This window comes from Chlorocebus sabaeus, chromosome 9 (assembly GCF_047675955.1).
Source record: "Chlorocebus sabaeus isolate Y175 chromosome 9, mChlSab1.0.hap1, whole genome shotgun sequence".
NCBI classification, from domain to species: Eukaryota; Metazoa; Chordata; class Mammalia; order Primates; family Cercopithecidae; genus Chlorocebus; species Chlorocebus sabaeus.
Genome location: NC_132912.1, coordinates 64,643,009 through 64,665,978, shown reverse-complemented (window position 1 = coordinate 64,665,978; position 22,970 = coordinate 64,643,009). Strand labels below are relative to the sequence as shown.

Here is a 22,970-nt window from a genome sequence, read left to right as displayed (position 1 = left end):
CCTCTTAGACATATGTGCCAATTATCAGAGATGTTCCCTCTAAATTTCATACTCCAGTGAAGTTTGGTGATTGGCTAGTCATTGGGTTGGCAGTTGTGGTTCTGGTGATGTCCTAGATATATTGGGACTTGGGATGGGTCTCTGGAGGACATGATGCAGGTAACCTTCTGGTAGTCAGGAGGACTCCAGCTGTTTCTCCACATGGCTCCTAAAACAGGCAAGAAAATGGTGGGTCTTGACCTGCACTATCAAATATGGTAACCGCTAGCCACATGTGGCTATTGAGCACTTCAAAAATATGGCAAATTGAGATGTACCATAAGTGTAACATATACACCAAAGAGTAGAAAAATGGATGTAAAATATCTCATCAATAATCTTTTATTTTGACAAGAAGATGCAACAATTCTAAATATATACACACCAAATACTACAGTGCGCAGAATCATAAAACAAATAGTATTAGACCTAAAAATAGATGTAGAACCAATACAATAATAAGGGGGGCATCAGTAATCTACTGACAACACTAGACTGACCATCAAGGCAGAAAATCAACAAACCCTGGACTTAAATTGGACTTTAGACCAAATGGATCTAATGAACATTTACAGAATATTCTACCAACCACAGAATCTACATTCTTGTCATCTGCTCATGGTGCAGTCTCAAAAAATTGACCACATGCTAGGCCACAAGGCAAGCCACAATAAATTTTTAAAAATTGAAATCATGTCAAGTACTGTCTCAGACTAGAGTGAAATAGAACTAGAGATAAACATCAAAGGAACCCTCAAAACTATGCAAACATATGGAAATTAAATAATCTGCTCATAAGTGATTGTTGGGTCAATGATGAAATTAAGTGGAAAAAACCAATTTTCTGAAATGCATGAAAATAGAGACATAACATACCAAAACCTCTGGGATACAGCAACAGCAGTGCCAAGAGGCAAGTTTTTAAAAGATTAAATGCCTGCGTAAAAACATAGGAAGATCTCAAATTAACAGCCTAACCTTATACCTAGAAAAACATGAACAAACTAGAAAAACAAGAACAAACCACACCGAGAGCTAGCGGAAGAAAAGAAATAACAAAGATCAGAGCAGAACAAAATGAAATTAAGACTAAAAGAGTCAAAGGATCAGTGTAATGAGAAGTTGGTTCTTTGAAAACATAAATGAAATTGATAGACCGCTAACTAAATTAGCAAAGAAAAAAAGAAGGTTGATATATACACAATCAGAAAAGTTAAAGGTGTCATTACAAATGATATAACAGAAATACAAAAGATCACCAGAGACTATTGTGACCATCTCTTTGTGTACAAACTAGAAAATCTAAAGGAAATAAATTACTGAAAACATACAACCTCCCAAGGTTGAACCAGGAAGAAATAGAAATCCTGAACAGACCAATAACGAGTAGTAAAATTGAATAAGTAATAAAAAACCCTCCAACAACAACAACAACAACAAAATTCCAGGACCAGACGGGTTCACAGCTGAATTCTACCAGACATACAAGGAAGAACTAATACCAATCTTTACTAAAACTGTTCCAAAAATTGAGGAGGAGGGAATCCTTCCTAACTCATTGTATAAAGCCAGCATCACCCTGATACTAAAGCCAGGCAAGAATACAACAAAAAGAGAAAACTATAGACCAATATCCCAGAAGAACATAGATGCAAAAATCCTCAACAGAACACTAGCAAGCTGAATCCAATAGCACATAAAAAAGATAGTATACTGTGATCAAGTGGGTTTTACTCCAGGGATGCAAACTTGGTTCAACACACACAAATCAATCATTGTGATTAACTGCATGAACAGAATTGAAAACAAAAACCATATGATCATATCAATAGATGCAGAAAAAGCATTAGATAACATCCAGCATCTTTTTATGATGAAAAACCTTATCAAACTAGGCATAGAAGGGACATACCTCAAAATAATAAAAGTTGTGTATGACAAACCCAGAGCCAACATGATACTGAAATGGGGAAAAGTTGAAAGCATTCCTTCTAAGAACTGGAACAAGACAAGGATGCCCACTGTCACCACTCCTATTCAACACAGTACTGGAAGTCCTGTCTAGAGCACTCAGTTAAGAGAAAGAAATAAAAGTCATCTTAATTGGAAAAGTGGAAGTCAAATTATCTCTGTTCACTGATGATATAATATTATACCTAGAAAACCATAAAGCCTCCTAGAAAAGACTCCTAGATTTAATAAATGACTTCAGTAAAGTTCCAGGATGCAAAATCAATGTACAAAAACCAGTAGCATTTCTGTACACCAGTAATGGTTAAGCTGAGAAGCAAATCAAAGACTGAATCCCATTTACAATGGCTACCAAAAAAACACTGAAGAACACATTTAATCAAGGAGGTGAAATATCTCTACAAAGATAACTACAAAACACTGAAGAAGGAATTCATAGATGACACAAATAGAAAAACATCTTGTGCTCCTGGAATGGAAGAATCAATATAATTAAAACGACCATACTGCCCAAAGCAATCTACGCATTCAACCCAGTTCCTATCAAACTACCAATGTCACTATTCTCAGAATTAGAAAAAAAAAAAATCTTAATATGGGACCAAAAAAAGCCTGAATAGCCAAAGCAACGCTAAGCAAAAATATAACAAAGCTGGCGGTATCAGCTTTTTTACTTCAAATTATACTACAAGGCTATAGTAACCAAAACAGCATGGTACTGGTATAAAAATTACCCTTGGAAAAATGAAACTGAATACAGAACCCAGAAATAAAATTACTTACCTATAAACAACTGATCTTTGACAAAGTTGACAAAAATATACTCTGGGGGTAAGTACACCTTATTCAGTAGATTTTTTTTTTTTCAGAGACAGAGTATTACTCTTTCACCCAAAGCTGGAGTACACTGGTAAGAGCTCAGTGTAGCCTCAAACTCCTGGGCTCAAGCAGTCCTCCAGTCTCAGACTCCCAAGTAGTTGAAACTACAGGTATGCACCACTATCCTGGCTGATACCCTCTCCAATACATAATGCTGGCCTAATTGGAGAGCCACATGCAGAAGAATGAAACTGGACTTCTATCTCTTACCATATAAAAAAATGAACTCAAGATGGATTAAAGACCTCAAACTACAAAAATCCTAAAACCTAGGAAAAACTCTTGTGGACATTGGTCTAGGCAAAGAATTTATGGTTAAGTTCTCCAAAGGGAATACAACAAAAGCAAAAATAGACAAATGAGACTTAATTAAAACAAAAAGGTTGTGCACAGCAAAAGAAACAACAGAGTAAAAGGACAGCCTACAGAATGGGAAAAAATAGACAATGCATCTGACCAAGGGCTAATATCCACCATCTACAAGGAACTCAACTCAACAACAACAAAACAAACAAACCAACCAACCAAATAACCCATTTAAAAGTGGGCAAAGGACACAAACAGACATTTTTCAATAGAAGACATGTAAGTGGCTAACAAACATGAAAAACTGCTCCATATCACTAATCATCAGAGAAATGCAAATTAAAACCACAATGAGATACCATCTTACAACAGTCAGAATGGCCATTATTAAAAAGTCAAAAAACAACAGATGGTAGTGAGGATACGGAGTAAAGGGAATTCCCACTCATACACTGTTGGTGAGAATGTAAATAAGTATAACCTTTATGGAAAACAGTATGGTCATTTCTCAAAGAAATAGAACTAGAACTACCCTTTGATCCTGTAATCCCACTACTGGGTATCTACCAGAAAGATATAGAATCAACCTAAGTATCCATCAATGGATGATTGGATTAAAATGTAGTGTGTGTGTGTGTGTGTGTGTACACAGATACATATATACCTACATACACACACACACACACACACACACACACACACACCATGGAATACTACTCAGCCATAAAAAGGAATGAAATCATGCCTTTTGTAGCAGCATGGTTTGAACAGGAGGCCATCCATTATCCTTAGTGAAATGACTCAGAAACAGAAAATCAAAAACTACGTGGCCTCACTTATAAGTGAGAGCTAAGCAATGGGTACACATTGACATACAGAGTGGGATAATAGACACTAGAGACTTCATAGGAGGATTTCGGGAGAAGGATGAAATACCACCTCTAGGGTACAGTGTGCACTATTTGGGTGACAGGTGCACTAAAAAACCCAGATTTCACCACTGTGCAATATATCCATGTAACGCAACTGCATTTGTGTCCCTAAATCTATAAAAGCAAAACATTTAATTTCAAAAAATATTTTGATTACATGTTGAAATGATAATATTTAGGATATACTAAATAAAATATATTATCAAAATATTTTTTCTACCTGTTTCTTTTTGCCTTTTTAATGTAGCTACTAGAAACATTTAAACTATCTTTGTTGGCTCATATTTCTGTTGGGTAGTGCTGGTCTAGATCAGGATTCAGTAGAGTATAGCTTACTGTCTATTTTTGTAATTAAAGCTGCCCACTTGTTTATGTATTGCACATGCTGTGACTGCTTTCATGCTACAGTGGCAGAGTTGACTAGTTGCAACAGAGATTGTATGGCTCATAAAGCCTAAAACATTTATCATCTGGACTTTTACAAAAGAAAGTTGCTGAACTCTAATCAAGAATTCTGGAAGACTTAGCAGGACCTAATATCAATCTAGGAAGCCCTGATTCTTACTCTTGTAGGTCACACTCTTAGGTAAGGGAGAGAGAACCAAGGATTTTCCTGATATTTTAGAAGTGCTTCTGGCTTGTGCTCCCCCTTATTCCTAAACTACTTTCTCTAAACAGGCTGTAAACCTTCACTCCCCTCCTGCTAAGAGCCTGGAAAGAGGGACTGGAGAGCCAGCATATTGGCTCTGCATAGAAGGCAGGTTTGGAGCTTTTTACCACCCAGTGGAAGACTATGAAGACTTTGCTACTGATTCATGCATTTCTAAAGGTTTTCCAGTGGAGACACAGAGTAAGGGCTGAAAGGTAGGGACAACCATATGGACTGACTTAAGAGGCCCACTGACCACAGTGAGCAGCCATAGTACATTTAAATAATTTGGAGTGGTAAAGATGTTTTAGACCCAAGGGATTTCATCACCAAGAACCTGTTTCAAGGAGGCATGTAGACCTAACACCTTCATTATCGGCTGACACCATAAGCTTTGGGGAAGGGAGAAGACTGGAAAGGAGACGTGGAACACAGGATAGAAGGCACAAGAGGCTGGAACTTATCTTGCCTAGACCATAGCCCATGCCTGAGATCGCCCTGTGGGCACAGGCCACTGGAGGGTAATCAGAAGCTTTGGTGTGACGCCTCCTTAAAAATCTCTTCCCACTTTCTTCTCCCAAAATAAATATATTTTCTAAGACAAGATCCTGAATCAGAATCAGTTTTTCTATAAACTTTGGGTGGTGTTAATGCCTGCCAACACAGGGCAAAGCATATTACAGTGAATGGAGTTACAGTATTCAGAATGAATTACAGGATGCTAGGCACGTGATTTACCACCTATAGTAAACAGGGCTTCACACATGGTGTATTTCTGCTGTGTTGGTTAGTTATTAACTGCAAAAAAGGGGAAATTCATTTAGAAGACGTGCCCATTTTTTATGAGGTAAGGCTGCCTGGAGATGCATGGCATTTTAAAGCAAACGAATTCCTGGGAGAGCCCGAGCTTACCACCCAGAAATGTGGCAAGGAATAAAAACATTTATACCAGTTTAATATGAATGGTTGAAGAAAATATCTATTGCACATTGAACATGATATATGAAACCATAACCTACTCTTGTGTAGTAAGCTACAGAACCATTCACCTAACAGATTACTATTCGAGTTGACATTATTCTGCATCTTTTCGATCTTCTCTTGCCAAGTGCTGGAAACTGTCAGAGAAAGCCAGCCAGATACATAGGCACTGTTGGCCTGGGGGTTGAGAGCCCATAAGACTCTTGAAGGCGGAGGTTACCCAGTGACCCCCGTGCTGCAAACTATGGTGGAAGTCAAAGGATGACAGCCAACATAAACAGCGGCTGCATGTGGAACGTCAAAGTCAAGACAAATAGAGGTGGGACTTTCTCTGTCTCCTATTCCCTTTCTAGTCTATAAAATGGAGCTTATTTCCAATCATCTAGTAGAAGAAAAAGTGCCATATGGCTTTTGGGGGCCTCAGAAGTGCTTCTTGGTTCATTCTTATAACACAGGTGGAATTTGACCTCCTCAAAAATTATTAAGGGGTGACTTGCTTAATCCTACTGTGATTTATCAGCTACTTATTGGATACCAAAGCCAAAAGGAATCGTAGGAGACTTTTTGATATAACTCTTTCTTCTCCCAGAGATGAAGAAGCTGGGGCCTCAAATAGGTTAATGAATTGCCAAATGTCAAATACTAGTTAAGTGCAGGACTGGTGCTAAGAATACAAGTATCTCAGTTTCTGGCCTGGAGCTCTTGCCTTCTACCTTTCTGCTTGTGTGTGCAGACACCAAGTTACTTGCAACTGCTGGTTTCTTTTTGGGTAGAGTAATTAAAAATGACTTTTGATGTTTTTGTCAATTTGCAAATGGTCTAGGTCAGTGTCCATGTTAAGACACTTTGCGGAGGCTGACACTCCTAATTGGTTTTAAGATTCTGGGCCTGTGGGGCTCTTTCTTTTAAACTATTAACTATGAAGTTTTAGATTTCAACTCATTCACATCTACTGAAGTGATAGCAGCAGTTTTATATCTGGGCAGATTAATGCACTTTGGGAATTTTAGGGAATTAACTTTACTGCCCAATGCATTTGTGGCATATTTAAGTAAACTAGAGAGGCCAGTCCTTGCAAAAACAAAAGATATTCTTTTTAACATGAAATATATGGGTTTTGACATGTCTGTAATTTTTAAACTCTCAAGAATTTTATTCTAATGTTTTGTCTGACATCTCTAAGCTCTTTAAGATCACTAAAGAACTCTTGGTTTGTATTAATTCTGTTTCATTTGTATATTTTATGTGTTTAGTGGTCATATTTGAAAAACATCTCTTGTGAGCACTCTGTATAATTTTGGCAGAAAATTACTTTTTTGTGTTTCTGTGATGATCCCCTGAGATCATTTTTGCATAAATCCAGCCTTCTATTTTCAGATACAAGTCTGTTGTGCAGATGATTCTTCTTAGAAGAAAAGATGCGTTTGTGGCTGAAAAATGTAAATTACTTTTCATGGAAAATACCTCCCTGGGCCCCCATTTCCAAAATGTGATGATTGCACATTACGTGTTTTTGGGCATGCTCAGGGGACTGTTTTTCTCAAAATTAGAAAAGTCTTGATTGTGCAGCAGGTAGAATGGGGTGGCACGGCTGCTTTTGCAGCGTAGGTGAGCCAGTGGAGGTACCAGAGGAATAAACAAGAGACCTTATGTGGAGGTGGCACTTCACTAAGGGAAGGACGTCTTAGTTGTTGAAGTGGGTGTGTCATGAGCCTTCTTTATAGGAGGGGAATGTTAACAGAGGACTTTTAGACCTGGAGACATTTAGACACAATTGTCATCCTCTGTTTGTATTTTCTTCTTGCTTGTGCTTTTTTATACAGGATCCAAAGTTCTATTTAGTCTCTTATGGAAAGGTGTTTGGAATGAACACCCTCCACATCACAAGTTTTATGAAATAGTGGAGGACAACACAAACCTCTTCCTAAAATGTCTTCTGCTCAGTACAAGGGTTAGTGTTTGAGGGACTTTGAGGCACTGCTGTAAAGCAAAGTGTAAAAATCAACATATTCAGATTTGTGCCAGAGAAAGACTTGAGTTTGAGAACATTTACATCTGTTTTCAATAATTCCTCGCATATGTTGCAGAATGTACGTTATCCATCTTGTTATCCAGGAAATAACATTTGTTGCAAACAGTTTGCCAATTCGTAATTTTATTGAATTTGTTTATCATGCTGTGGCTTCATATGAGGTCTGAAAGATGGTGATCTTTGGTATTCCAGCTGTTGTAACATTCTGCAGTGGGGCCTTAATTCCAGGATGAGCTGGAATTCTTTGGAGGGTCTGGGCTTTCTTAGAACTGTACCGTAAGAGCCGGCATTGCTGATGGGCAATTATCTTTGGGGAATGCAGTAACTTTGCTTGTACATTCTTCAACCCCATTTTCATTTCTGGCTTTTAAATGTAGTCTTGGGACTGATGTGTTGAATAGCACTCCTTGTGTGCCCTATACTGTCTCCTTTGAAACCTGCCCAAACTTTTAAATTGTTTTTATGTTTGGTTTGAGAGGATACTGCTCCCCAGGAAAAAAAAAAAATGATTATTTAGAATGACCCCTAACTATCTCAGACCTGAAAATAAGTAAATTCTCTTCAACAGAGAAGCTAACAAATATCTTTTTGCTGCATAAATATTATCATTTTCTTAAGGAGTTGTGGTAGGTGAAAAGCAAGTTCAACGAGGTCCAATTTTGTAATTTTTCTATTTTATTTAGCAGGCATTTTCTTTACTGAGGTTTATATTGTCTGCCAAAACTGGAGGAAAAGAAAACATTAACAACCTTGAAAGCTCTTTCAATCTGAATTATTCCTTAACGTTTTTAATGATTTATTATAACCACACAAATGTGATCTTGGGGCCATTTGGATGTTATTGAGTTTCCTTGGAGATGGGACTTGGCATTTTCCAAACCAGAGTTTGCTTTTGTGGCCTGGAAGTTGCAAGGCATATATATTTGGAAGACTAAAGATTATTCCCCACCAAGAAGTTTTGTCAACCTGACCTTCTCTACTCTTATGACGCTGCGCACACAGCAGTAATCTCTGCAGAGGAGAGCAAATAAAGTGAAGAAATATAGCGGTAGGTGTTATTTTTACATCCTAAAGTAAATTCTCCAGCATTAAGGCTGACTGGGAATTTCCATCTCAGAGTTCTCATGAATGCTGCTCCTCTTCAGCGTTGTCCTCTTGAATCTTTTTTTATTGTAGGTCTTTGAGAGAGGTATTTCTTGTAATTTATTCAGCCAGAAAGATAAGTGAGATGTGGAACTGGGGAAACAAGGGGGTGGGAAAAGCCTTCTGAGGTCGGCTGTCCCTGCCGTTCAGCCTGCAGGCTTTTCTTAGGTGCTGCAGCCAGTCAAGGTGAAGGACTAGTTCAGCTCTATTTAGAGAACAAGTGTTATCTAGATTCTGTGTTATGGGATGACTTTTAGCACAAGATTCAAAAGTTAGTCTTGGCAAAATGGACCTTCTTTAAATGTTGGAGCTGAATGGCTCTAGATGGTTTGCTGAGCCCTTCCCATGAGATGATGTTCCAATAGAATCCCAGAGATATGAGGCCATCCTCTTCAGCTCCACAGCAAAGCAGGTATCCACCCAAGGCCAGCACAATACTTCAGCCCCACACCAAAGCAGGCATCCACCCGAGGCCAGCAGAACAGTTGAACCCTTCCAGTGGTAAGGAGTGAAACAGCCTGGATCATGGCTGCATAGCTCTCGGGAGGACAGTTGCTTTTGTTTTAATGGGCTGTCTGTGGTCCTGCAGCTTCTCGCTACTGGCCTCAATTCTGAGAATGCAGTTTTAAAAATCACTTTTTGGAAAGAAAAAAGGAAAAATTCTAGGGTGTTAAAAAATAATGTTTTTCTGCTTTATTTTACCTAAATCTGGTGTTCTGAGTCAACTTTCAAGGTCAATTCTGTTATTTTAAGGAATAAAATATATTTATTTATTCCTGTTTTTTCCCTTAGAATATGTTAGTAACACTTCCAAAGCATTCATGAAATATCTTAGGTTTGAAGGAAGATTCAGATATGTTAATTAAGTTGATCTATTCTTCCCCTGGCTTGTATATTCTTTGGGGTAAGGGATACTGTCTTATGGCAAATTTTGGTTGGTACCATGCTCAGCACATGGCCTGTAAAACAAATGTTTGTTGAGTAGATGTTGAATGCATACATTTTTGAATAGGTCACTTTTTTTTTTTTTTTTTTTTTTTTTTGCTGCTGAGAGATGTCAGTTGACTGCTTGTGTCCCAGATTTATTTGGTTTACTTCATTGTGAAAAGATGTTTTTCTGCTATTCACTTTATAAGCATCTGTTCATCCCAAGTGAAAGGGCTTCTCTCCTTCTACTTCCTCTCATCATAGATTTTCTCTGATTAGTTATCACTGGATCAAGTTATTTTGCAGCATGATGGAGTGGGAAGCATTTTTGAACCCTATGTCAGCCACTTACCTGCTTATGAGCATTACTTGGGAAAATATATCTAATGACCTTAAATGTCCATTTCCCCATCTACCCTCCCTTGAGGGGCTGTTGTGAGCAAAATGGCCTGTGTGAAGCTCTAGTAATCCAGCAGATGCTCAGGAGATAGAGATGGTCATTATTTTGCATTATTCCACTGGACTTGACCCTACATCTCCTGCTGATCTTTATGTATGCCAGGGATTTGGGCCCTGTCTCCAAGTGCCTGCATTTTGGTGAACTTGGATTCTGAGATTCCATGTACATTAGTACACTGTATTAGTCTGTTTTCACGCTGCTGATAAAGACATACATGAGACTGGGCAATGTACAAAAGAAAGAGGTTTAATTGGACTTACAGTTCCACGTGTCTGGGGGAAGCCTCACAATCATGGTGGAAGGCAAGGAGGAGCAAGTCACATTTTACGTGGATGGCAGCAGGCAAAGAGAGGGATTGTGCTGAGAAACTTGTCTTTAAAACCATCAGATCTCGGGAGACCCATTCACTATCATGAGAACAATATGGGAAAGACCTGCCCCCATGATTCAATTGTCTTCCACCAGGTCCCTCCCACAACACATGGGAATTATGGGAGCTACAAGAGATTTGGGTGGGGACACAGAGTCAAACTATATCATTCTGCCCCTGGCCCATCCCAAATCTCATACCTTCACATTTCAAAGTCAACCATGCCTCCCCAACACTCCCCCAAAGTCTTAACTCATTTCACCATTAACTCAAAAGTCCACAATCCAAAGTCTCATCTGAGACAAGGCAAGTCCCTTCCACCTATGAGCCTGTAAAATCAAGAGCAAGTTAGTTACTTCCTAGACAAAATAGGAGTGCAGGAATTGAGTAAATATAGCCATTCTAAGTGGGAGAAATTAGCCAAAAGAAAAGGGCTACAGGCCCCATGCAAGTCCAAAATCCAGCAGGGCAGTCAAATATTTTTTTTTTTTCTTTTTTTTTTGAGACAGAGTTTCACTCTTGTCACCCAGGCTGGCTGGAGTGCAGTGGTGCGATCTCAGCTCACTGCAAGCTCTGCCTCCCGGGTTCATGCCTTTCTCCTGCTTCAGCTTCCTGAGTAGCTGGGGCTATAGTCACCCGCCATCACGCCCGGCTAATTTTTTTCATATTTTTAGTAGAGACGAGGTTTCACTGTATTAGTCAGGATGGTCTTGATCTCCTGACCTCGTGATCCACCCACCCTAGCCTTTCAAAGTGCTGGGATTACAAGCGTCAGCCATCATGCCTGGCCAGGGCAGTCAAATCTTAAAGCTCCAAAATGATCTCTTTTGACTACATGTCTCACATCCAGATCACACTGATGCAAGAGGTAGGCTCCCATGGTCTTGGGCAGCTCTGCCCCTGTGGCTTTGCAGGGTATAGCACCCTTCCTGGCTGCTTTCACAGGATGACATCGAGTGTCTGCAGCTTTTCCAGGTGTATGGTGCAAACTGTTGGTGGATCTACCATTCTGAGGTCTGGAAGATAATGGCCCTCTTCTCACAGCTCCACTAGGTGGTGCCTCAGTAGGGACTCTGTGTGGGGGCTCCAACTCCACATTTCCCTTCCACATTGTCCTAGTAGAGGTTCTCCATGAGCTCCCCACCCCTGCAACATACTTTTGCCTGGGCATCCAGGCATTTCCATACATCTTCTGAAATCTAGGTGAAGGTTCCCAAACCTAATTTCTTGACTTGTGTGCCCCTGCAGGCTCAACACCACGTGGAAACTGCCAAGGCTTGGGGCTTCTATCCTCTGAATATAGCCCGAGCTGTACCTTGACCCCTTTTAGTCATGGCTGAAGTGGCTGGGATGCAGGGCACCAAGTCCCTAGACTGCACATGGCATGGGGACCCTGGGCCCAGTCCATGAAACCATTTTCTCCTAGGCCTCTGGGTCTGTGATGGGAGGGGCTGCCATGAAGACCTCTGATGTGCTCTGGAGACATTGTCCCCATTATCTTGGCTATTAACATTTGGTTCCATCTTACATTTCTGTAGCTGACTTGAATTGCTACTCAGAAAATGGGATTTTCTTTTTTACTGCATCATCAGGCTGCAAATTTTCCAAATTTTTATGCTCTGTTTCCCTTTTAAAACTGAATGCCTTTAACAGCACCCAAGTCACTTCTTGAAGGCTTTGCTGCGTAGAAATTTCTGCCAGATACCCTAAATCATCTCTCTCAAGTTCAAAGTTCCACAAATCTCTATGGAAGGAGCAAAATGCCATCAGTCTCTTTACTAAAACATAACAAAAGTCACCCTTGCTCCCATTCCCAACAAGTTCCTCATCTTCATCTGACACCACCTCAGCCTGGATTGTCCATATCATTATCAGCATTTTGGTCAAAGTCATTCAACAAGTCTCTAGGGATTTCTAAAATTTCCCATATTTTCCTGTCTTCTTCTGAGCCCTCCAAACTATTTCAACCTCTGCCTGTTACCCAATTCAAAAGTTGCTTCCACATTTTCAGGTATCTTTTCAGGGGCATCCCACTCTTGGTACCAATTTACTGTATTAATCTGTTTTCACGCTGCTGATAAAGACATACGTGAGATTGGGCAATTTACAAAAGAAAGAGGTTTAATTAGACATACAGTTCCATGTGGTTGGGGAAGCCTCACAATCATGGCAGAAGGCAAGGAGGAGCAAGTCAAATCTTACGTGGATGGCAGCAGGGAAAGAGAAGGCTTGTGCAGAGAAACTTTGATTTTTAAAACCATCAGATCTCCTGAGACCCATTCACTATTATGAGAACAACACGAGAAAGACCTGCCCCCATGATTCAATCGTCTCCCACTGGGCCCCTCCCACGACACTTGGGAATTATGGGAGCTACATGAGATTTTGGTGGGACACAGGGTCAAACCATTTCACATACTCTCCCTAGTTTCCTGGCTAAATAAGGTGATCACATATCACAGGTTTTCTGTGGCTATCTTATTTTAAAATATGTTGTCCTTTTATCCTCTAAATTATTGAAATGTCAAGAAAATCTCAACAACTTGATGTCTAGTTTTAGAATCTCCCAGCCAGCCCCTTGCACCAGAAAATAGCACAAAAAACATTGTCTAATGCATCCTAATTTTAATCAGAAAACATAGTTATCCTATTTTTGGCACATCATGGATCACCTGACTGGTACAAGAAACAGAAAGGTTTTGTAGGGATATTGCAACCATGCATTAAAGCCTGAAAGACACCCTGAAGAGCATCCCATACTCTAAGGTCTCTGCCTATTAGGGTAGTGTAGCAAGAAGATGTAGCTTGTTCACTGGTACTTTCAAGGTCTGTGATCTCTCCATGAGTAAGATTATTTGTGATTGGAAACTTTTACTCCTTTGATGATCTCTTCTCTTTTTGCTTAGGTTAGTTTCCCATTGCTGCTGTAACACTTTGCAACAGACTTAGTGGGCAAAAATAACAGAGATATATTCTCCTTCTGTCCCTCCAAAATTCACATCAGTCCTACATGAAGTATACATTCACCCCATCCCAAGGTCACCAAAAGTTTCAGCCATTACAGCTTCGAGTCTAAAAGCTCATCTACATCTCATCAGCTAAAAATAACAGATCTCATGATCTCAATAATTTAAATCAAGTATGTGTGAGCCTCTAAGTATAATCCATTCTTGGGGAAAATTACTCTTCATCTGTGGACCTGTAAAATCAGAAATACGTTATCTGCCCCCAAAATACAGCGATGGAACAGGCACAGGAGACTGGTTATAGACATTCCATTTTAAAAGGGATAAAGTGAAAAGAAAAAGGAGTCAGTCACTAGTCCCAAGCAATTTTATATGTGGCAGGGCAAGCTTCTTTAGGTTTCAGGACCTAGGAATAATTCTCTGTGACTTGAGGACCTGCGCTCTGGTTTGAGCTTCTACACTCTGGGCTTGAGGCTCCACCCTCTGGGTCATCCTTCCTTTTTCATGAAGGTAGGATGTGTTTGCAGCTGAGGTAGTTTTATCAGCCGGTTTCTTGTCCGTAGAACTTGCCTACTTTACAACCTTCTTTCATTTTATCCTTTTTATCCCTTTTATTCTAAGCTGGCAGTATTTATGCTAGTATAACATTCTCAAAAAACTTGTGGTATCCAATGTATGTCATGGGGATTCATTCCATGAGACAAGAGGGTCCTCCATACCTTTTTCTGGATAATTCTATGTCTATTTCTGGCTTCTGTTGAGATGGTTGAGGGGATTCATGAGTCACATGCCTAATCTCTTCAAAGAGCTTTCTGTGTGAAAGAATACTCTGATATTTTGACCCTTCTGAGTTATTTGCCAAAGGGTGTTCATTTATACCCTGGCTTTCTTTCTAGAGTATCCTTTCATGGCAGTCAACCTCCTAATTTTAAACTTTGCAATCTGAATAGGCTGAGCATTTCCCAAATCATCAAGTCCTGGCTCATTTTTAATTAACAGCCCTTCCCTCCATTTATCTTTTCCTTCTTGCCTTTCACTATAAGCAGCAAGAGGAAACCAGATTGGACCTTCAACACTTTGCTTGGAAATTTCAGAAAAATATCCAACTTTATTGCTTTCAAGTTGTGCTTTCCATATAACTGTAGGACACAATTCGGCAAATAATGCTGCCGTTAAAAAATAAGGATCCTCTTCCAGTGTCCAGCGATATGTTCCTTATTTCCTTCTGAGCTCTCAGCAGCAGTGGCTTTAACATCCATACTGCCACCAATAGTCTGTTGATGATGATTTGGGTATTCTCTAAGATAGTGTTGGTTTCTCTGTGACAGTCCTCGCTTCCTTCTGAGTCTTTACCAGAGTTGTCATTCATGCCAATATTTCTACTAACAGCCTGTTCAAGCCCATGTAAGCTTTTTCTATCATGCTCCTCAAAATTCTTCCAGCTTCTACTTATTATCAAATTCCAAAACCACTTCTACTGTTTTAGGTATTTGTTATAGCAGCACTCTTTTTATAAGTATAAAGTCCGTATTCGTTTTCTATTGTCATTGCAACAAATTTCCACAAACTTAGTAGCCTACATGTAATACAAATTTGTTCTCTTGTAGTTCTGGAGGTCAGAAGTTCAAAATGAGGCATAGAAGGCTAAAATTAAAGTGATGGGAAGGCTGTTTCTTTTGAGAACCTCTGAGAGAAAAGTCTGTTTTCCATGCATTCCAGTATCTAGTGACCACCTGTATTCCTTGTCTTGTGGCCCCTTCCTCCTTGTTCAAAGCACATCTCTCAGTTTACTGTTTTCATTACTATATCACTGTTTTCTCTGACTCTGATTCCTCCTGCATCCTTCTTATAAGGACTATTGTGATGACATTGGGTCCACCCAGATAATCCAGGGTAATCCCTTCATCTCCAGAACTTTAACTCAGTCAATTTGCAAAGTCCCTTTTTCCATATGAAGTGATATTCACAGGTTCTGAAGATTCATGAATGTATTTGAGGTGGTGTTATGTAGCCTACCACACTGCTATTATTTCAGTTCTCCCAACTTTTAGGTTGATAGACAGCATGTAGTTGTGGAAGGAACTAATTTGGGAGTTAGAAACCTAGATTTCAGTCCCGCTTGGGCTACTATAAGGTTTTATGCTTTAGATCAAGCCATTTTGCCTTTTTGGACCTCAATTTCCTCAGTCATCAAATGAAGGGATTAAACTGAGTGATAGCCAAGGCGCTTCAGTACTCTCTACTGTTATGCTTCTTTGGTTCTGGGCTTTCATTGCAATGAAGTGCTTCTTTAGAAATAAGAGATGGTGAGTTTTAGTTGCTGAACAGTTTAGAGTGAATTAGCCAAAATGGTGCTGCAGTTCAATGCTAAGTTCAGTTGAAGTGACTTAGTTTACTGTTGTTGTTCTTGTCCGATTATGGGCTTTTTACATACAGTAGATGCCCATCAAACTCAATGGAAAAGCATTGTCAAGCACAGTTTCTCTTAGAAGGCACTTGCACTGAATAAGAAAAAAAAAAACCCTCACTCTTTTAGTGCAGGGGTTCAGGGCAACTTAAATGGTCAAATCTGAGGTCTGAGTAAAGGGTTTCTTACGTTCTCTAGGGTGGAAGTTATGGCTGAGAAAGGATGGGAAGGTTTTCCAAAGGTCTGTGTCTCCAATAGGAGAAAGCAGGTCCTTTGGAGAAAATGTGCATTGGCTTTTGCTAGATTCTTGCAGCTGCACAGAAGGCTGCTGCAGCCAACACATGTTATAGAGCTCAAGAGAGTTAGAGGTGATGTCTGATACTAAGTCCTCCACAAGCAAACCATGGAAATTAACTGAAGAAGAGGCCTCAAAGAAATCAGGTCAAGGAATTTAAGCACTGAGTCTAGGAGGATTCAGAAGAGGACATTTAGTTTTTCAGTTTGTCCTCTGGGACTCTATACCACTGGGGACTCATATACAATATTTCTGTTGTTGCTAAAGGGCAGTAAGTATGATGATGAAAATTTGAAAAGCAGTCCCTCTGGTAGGCCTTAGGATTTTCTAAACTGCTTTGCAAGGCTGGGTTAAATCCTGTGTTTTTTAAAAGAGGAATCTTCTATTCAGCACACAAATGAGCATCCTACCTTTGAGCCTTTGTAATTTTACTCATGTTATTTCCTATGCCTGGAAATTCTTGTCCACATTTTTACCTGGTCACAAACTTCTCTGTCCTTCAAGGATCTGCTTAAATACCCTGCTTTTGAATAAAGCCTCTTATTTCCTCTCTCTCCAAATGATCTTTTCTTTCTCTTAAACTCCTGTTGAATTTTCAGTCTTTAATTTTTTTAACAGCGTTGGCCCAGTAGGAATTTAAATGCATACTTTCTCTCAAGTGCATTATAATGTCATTGAGATATTTATTCATCTTTGCATCTCTCATAGTACATAAAGCTGGAGAGGAGGGCTTAATATGTATAGAAAGAATAAATAGAAAAAATATCTAACTGTACATGTAAGCATAGACTCACTGGGTACATAAAATATAAATTAGTGTCCATAGAAATCTATATTGATATACTGATATTGTAGACATAGATATTGATAGAGATAGAGATGACTTAGTCCTCAAGATAGTGGTGAGTGTTGATGTAAGAGATGTATAAGGCTTGAAACTCCAAGCCTTAGTAAAACCATATTCTAATTGTGGAGAGAATATAGCAAAATAATCATGAGCAATAGTATTAGGTGGGGTTAAATTATGTGATGCAGATAGTCACTACTTTATTTCAGAGAAGAGGATGCTTTCTGTAAGCTGGAGTGGTTGGGGAGATCTTTGAGGAGGGAAAAGAATTTGAGCGAGTCCTTGAATGATCAAACACTTTCAGGTTTTAAGGTCTTAAAAATGTCAAACATTTTCATGTTTGTCTATAGGACAATTGTCATATCTTTCATTTTAGTTGTTAGAAAATAGAATGAACAGGGGGCGGAGCAAGATGGCCGAATAGGAACAGCTCCAGTCTCCAACTCCCAGCGCGAGCGACACAGAAGACAGACTCCACCTCTGGGGACAGGGCACAGCTAAACAACAACAACAACAACAACAACAAAAAGCAGCTGAAACCTCTGCAGACGCAAACGATTCTGTCTGACAGCTTTGAAGTGAACAGTGGATCTCCCAACACGGAGGTTGAGATCTGAGAACGGACAGACTACCTGCTCAAGTGGGTCCCTGACCCCTGAGTAGCCTAACTGGGAGACATCCCCCACTAGGGGCAGACCGACACCCCACACCTCACACAGTGGAGTACACCCCTGAGAGGAAGCTTCCATAGCAAGAATCAGACAGGTACACTCGCTGTTCAGCAATATTCTATCTTCTGCAGCCTCTGCTGCTGATACCCAGGCAAACAGGGTCTGGAGTGGACCTCAAGCAATCTCCAACAGACCTACAGCTGAGGGTCCTGACTGTTAGAAGGAAAACTAACAAACAGGAAGGACACCCACACCAAAACCCCATCAATACATCACCATCATCAAAGACCAGAGGCAGATAAAACCACAAAGATGGGGAAAAAGCAGGGCAGAAAAGCTGGAAATTCAAAAAATAAGAGCGCATCACCCCCTGCAAAGGAGCACAGCTCATCGCCAGCAACGGATCAAAGCTGGATGGAGAATGACTTTGACGAGATGAGAGAAGAAGGCTCCAGTCCATCAAACTTCTCAGAGCTAAAGGAGGAACTACGTAACCAGCACAAAGAAACTAAAAATCTTGAAAAAAAAGTGGAAGAATTGATAACTAGAATAATTAATGCAGACAAGGCCATAAACGAATGGACAGAGATGAAAACCATGACACAAGAAATACGTGACAAATGCACAAGCTTCAGTAACCGACTTGATCAACTGGAAGAAATAGTATCAGCGATTGAGGATCAAATGAATGAAATGAAGCGAGAAGAGAAACCTAAAGAAAAAAGAAGAAAAAGAAATGAACAAAGCCTGCAAGAAGTATGGGATTATGTAAAAAGACCAAATCTACATCTGATTGGGGTGCCTGAAAGTGAGGGGGAAAATGGAACCAAGTTGGAAAACACTCTTCAGGATATCATCCAGGAGAACTTCCCCAACCTAGTAGGGCAGGCCAACATTCAAATTCAGGAAATACAGAGAACGCCACAAAGATACTCCTCGAGAAGAGCAACTCCAAGACACATAATTGCCAGATTCACCAAAGTTGAAATGAAGGAAAAAATCTTAAGGGCAGCCAGAGAGAAAGGTCGGGTTACCCACAAAGGGAAGCCCATCAGACTAACAGCAGATCTCTTGGCAGAAACTCTCCAAGCCAGAAGAGAGTGGGGGCCAATATTCAACATTCTTAAAGAAAAGAATTTTAAACCCAGAATTTCATATCCAGCCAAACTAAGTTTCATAAGTGAAGGAGAAATAAAATCCTTTACAGATAAGCAAATGCTTAGAGATTTTGTCACCACCCCGCCTGCCTTACAAGAGACCCTGAAGGAAGCACTAAACATGGAAAAGACCAACCGGTACCAGCCATTGCAAAAACATGCCAAAATGTAAAGACCATCGATGCTAGGAAGAAACTGCATCAACTAACGAGCAAAATAACCAGTTAATATCATAATGGCAGGATCAAGTTCACACATAACAATATTAACCTTAAATGTAAATGAACTAAATGCTCCAATTAAAAGACACAGACTGGCAAACTGGATAAAGAATCAAGACCCATCAGTTTGCTGTATTCAGGAGACCCATCTCACATGCAGAGACATACATAGACTCAAAATAAAGGGATGGAGGAAGGTCTACCAAGCAAATGGAGAACAAAAAAAAGCAGGGGTTGCAATACTAGTCTCTGATAAAACAGACTTTAAACCATCAAAGATCATAAGAAACAAAGAAGGCCATTACATAATGGTAAAGGGATCAATTCAACAGGAAGAGCTAACTATCCTAAATATATATGCACCCAATACAGGAACACCCAGATTCATAAAGCAAATCCTTAAAGACTTACAAAGAGACTTAGACTCCCATACAATAATAATGGGAGACTTCAACACCCCACTGTCAAAATTAGACAGATCAACGAGACAGAAAGTTAACAAGGATATCCAGGAATTGAACTCAACACTGCACCAAGCAGACCTAATAGACATCTACAGAACTCTCCACCCCAAATCAACAGAATATACATTCTACTCAGCACCACATCACACTTATTCCAAAATTGACCACGTAATTGGAAGTAAAGCACTCCTGAGCAAATGTACAAGAACAGAAATTATAACAAACTGTCTCTCAGACCACAGTGCAATCAAACTAGAACTCAGGACTAAGAAACTCAATCAAAACCGCTCAACTACATGGAAACTGAACAACCTGCTCCTGAATGACTACTGGGTACATAACGAAATGAAGGCAGAAATAAAGATGTTCTTTGAAACCAATGAGAACAAAGATACAACATACCAGAATCTCTGGGACACATTTAAAGCAGTATGTAGAGGGAAATTTATAGCACTAAATGCCCACAAGAGAAAGCAGGAAAGATCTAAAATTGACACTCTAACATCACAATTAAAAGAACTAGAGAAGCAAGAACACACACATTCAAAAGCTAGCAGAAGGCAAGAAATAACTAAGATCAGAGCAGAACTGAAGGAGATAGAGACACAAAAAACCCTCCAAAAAATCAATGAATCCAGGAGTTGGTTTTTTGAAAAGATCAACAAAATAGATAGACTGCTAGCAAGACTAATAAAGAAAAAAAGAGAGAAGGATCAAATAGACGCAATAAAAAATGATAAAGGGGATATCACCACCGACCCCACAGAAATACAAACTACCATCAGAGAATACTATAAACACCTCTACGCAAATAAACTAGAAAATCTAGAAGAAATGGATAATTTCCTGGACACTTACACTCTCCCAAGACTAAACCAGGAAGAAGCTGAATTCCTGAATAGACCAATAGCAGGCTCTGAAATTGAGGCAATAATTAATAGCCTACCAACGAAAAAAAGTCCAGGACCAGATGGATTCACAGCTGAATTCTACCAGAGGTACAAGGAGGAGCTGGTACCATTCCTTCTGAAACTATTCCAATCAATAGAAAAAGAAGGAATCTTCCTTAACTCATTTTATGAGGCCAACATCATCCTGATACCAAAGCCTTGCAGAGACACAACAAAAAAAGAGAATTTTAGACCAATATCCCTGATGAACATCGATGCAAAAATCCTCAATAAAATACTGGCAAACCGGATCCAGCAGCACATCAAAAAGCTTATCCACCATGATCAAGTGGGCTTCATCCCTGAGATGCAAGGCTGGTTCAACATACGCAAGTCAATAAATGTAATCCAGCATATAAACAGAACCAAAGACAAAAACCACATGATTATCTCAATAGATTCAGAAAAGGCCTTTGACAAAATTCAACAGCCCTTCATGCTAAAAACGCTCAATAAATTTGCTATTGATGGAACGTATCTCAAAATAATAAGAGCTATTTATGACAAACCCACAGCCAATATCATACTCAATGGGCAAAAACTGGAAGCATTCCCTTTGAAAACTGGCACAAGACAGGGATGCCCTCTCTTACCACTGCTATTCAACATAGTGTTGGAAGTTCTGGCTAGGGCAATCAGGCAAGAGAAAGAAATCAAGGGTATTCAGTTAGGAAAAGAAGTCAAATTGTCCCTGTTTGCAGATGACATGATTGTATATTTAGAAAACCCCATTGTCTCAGCCCAAAATCTCCTTAAGCTGATAAGAAACTTCAGCAAAGTCTCAGGATACAAAATTAATGTGCAAAAATCACAAGCATTCTTATACACCAGTAACAGACAAACAGAGAGCCAAATCATGAATGAACTGCCATTCACAATTGCTTCAAAGAGAATGAAATACCTAGGAATCCAACTTACTAGGGATGTAAAGGACCTCTTCAAGGAGAACTACAAACCACTGCTCAGTGAAATCAAAGAGGACACAAACAAATGGAAGAACATACCATGCTCATGGATAGGAAGAATCAGTATCATGAAAATGGCCATACTGCCCAAGGTAATTTATAGATTCAATGCCATCCCCATCAAGCTACCAATGAGTTTCTTCACAGAATTGGAAAAAATTGCTTTAAAGTTCATATGGAACCAAAAAAGAGCCCGCATTGCCAAGACAATCCTAAGTCAAAAGAACAAAGCTGGAGGCATCACACTACCTGACTTCAAACTATACTACAAGGCTACAGTAACCAAAACAACATGGTACTGGTACCAAAACAGAGATATAGACCAATGGAACAGAACAGAGTCCTCAGAAATAATACCACACATCTACAGCCATCTGATCTTTGACAAACCTCAGAAAAACAAGAAATGGGGAAAGGATTCCCTATTTAACAAATGGTGCTGGGAAAATTGGCTAGCCATAAGTAGAAAGCTGAAACTGGATCCTTTCCTTACTCCTTATATGAAAATTAATTCAAGATGGATTAGAGACTTAAATGTTAGACCTAATACCATAAAAACCCTAGAAGAAAATCTAGGTAATACCATTCAGGACATAGGCATGGGCAAGGACTTCATGTCTAAAACACCAAAAGCAATGGCAACAAAAGCCAAAATTGACAAATGGGATCTAATTAAACTAAAGAGCTTCTGCACAGCAAAGGAAACTACCATCAGAGTGAACAGGCAACCTATAAAATGGGAGAAAATTTCTGCAATCTACTCATCTGACAAAGGGCTAATATCCAGAACCTACAAAGAACTCAAACAAATTTACAAGAAAAAAACAAACAACCCCATCAAAAAGTGGGCAAAGGATATGAACAGACAGTTCTCAAAAGAAGATATTCATACAGCCAACAGACACATGAAAAAATGCTCATCATCACTGGCCATCAGAGAAATGCAAATCAAAACCACAATGAGATACCATCTCACACCAGTTAGAATGGCAATCATTAAAAAGTCAGGAAACAACAGGTGCTGGAGAGGATGTGGAGAAATACAAACACTTTTACACTGTTGGTGGGATTGTAAACTAGTTCAACCATTATGGAAAACAGTATGGCGATTCCTCAAGGATCTAGAACTAGAAGTACCATATGACCCAGCCATCCCATTACTGGGTATATACCCAAAGGATTATAAATCATGCTGCTATAAAGACACATGCACACATATGTTTATTGTGGCACTATTCACAATAGCAAAGACTTGGAATCAACCCAAATGTCCATCAGTGACAGACTGGATTAAGAAAATGTGGCACATATACACCATGGAATACTATGCAGCCATAA

The 22,970-nt window shown here is 39.5% G+C and overlaps 1 protein-coding gene across 1 annotated transcript in view; it reads left to right on the top strand.

Annotated features, from left to right (window-relative positions):
• Nucleotides 1–22,970, top strand: part of LRMDA (leucine rich melanocyte differentiation associated) — a 1,120,905-nt gene that overhangs the window by 379,667 nt on the left and 718,268 nt on the right. The gene's annotated exons all lie outside the window — the stretch shown is intronic.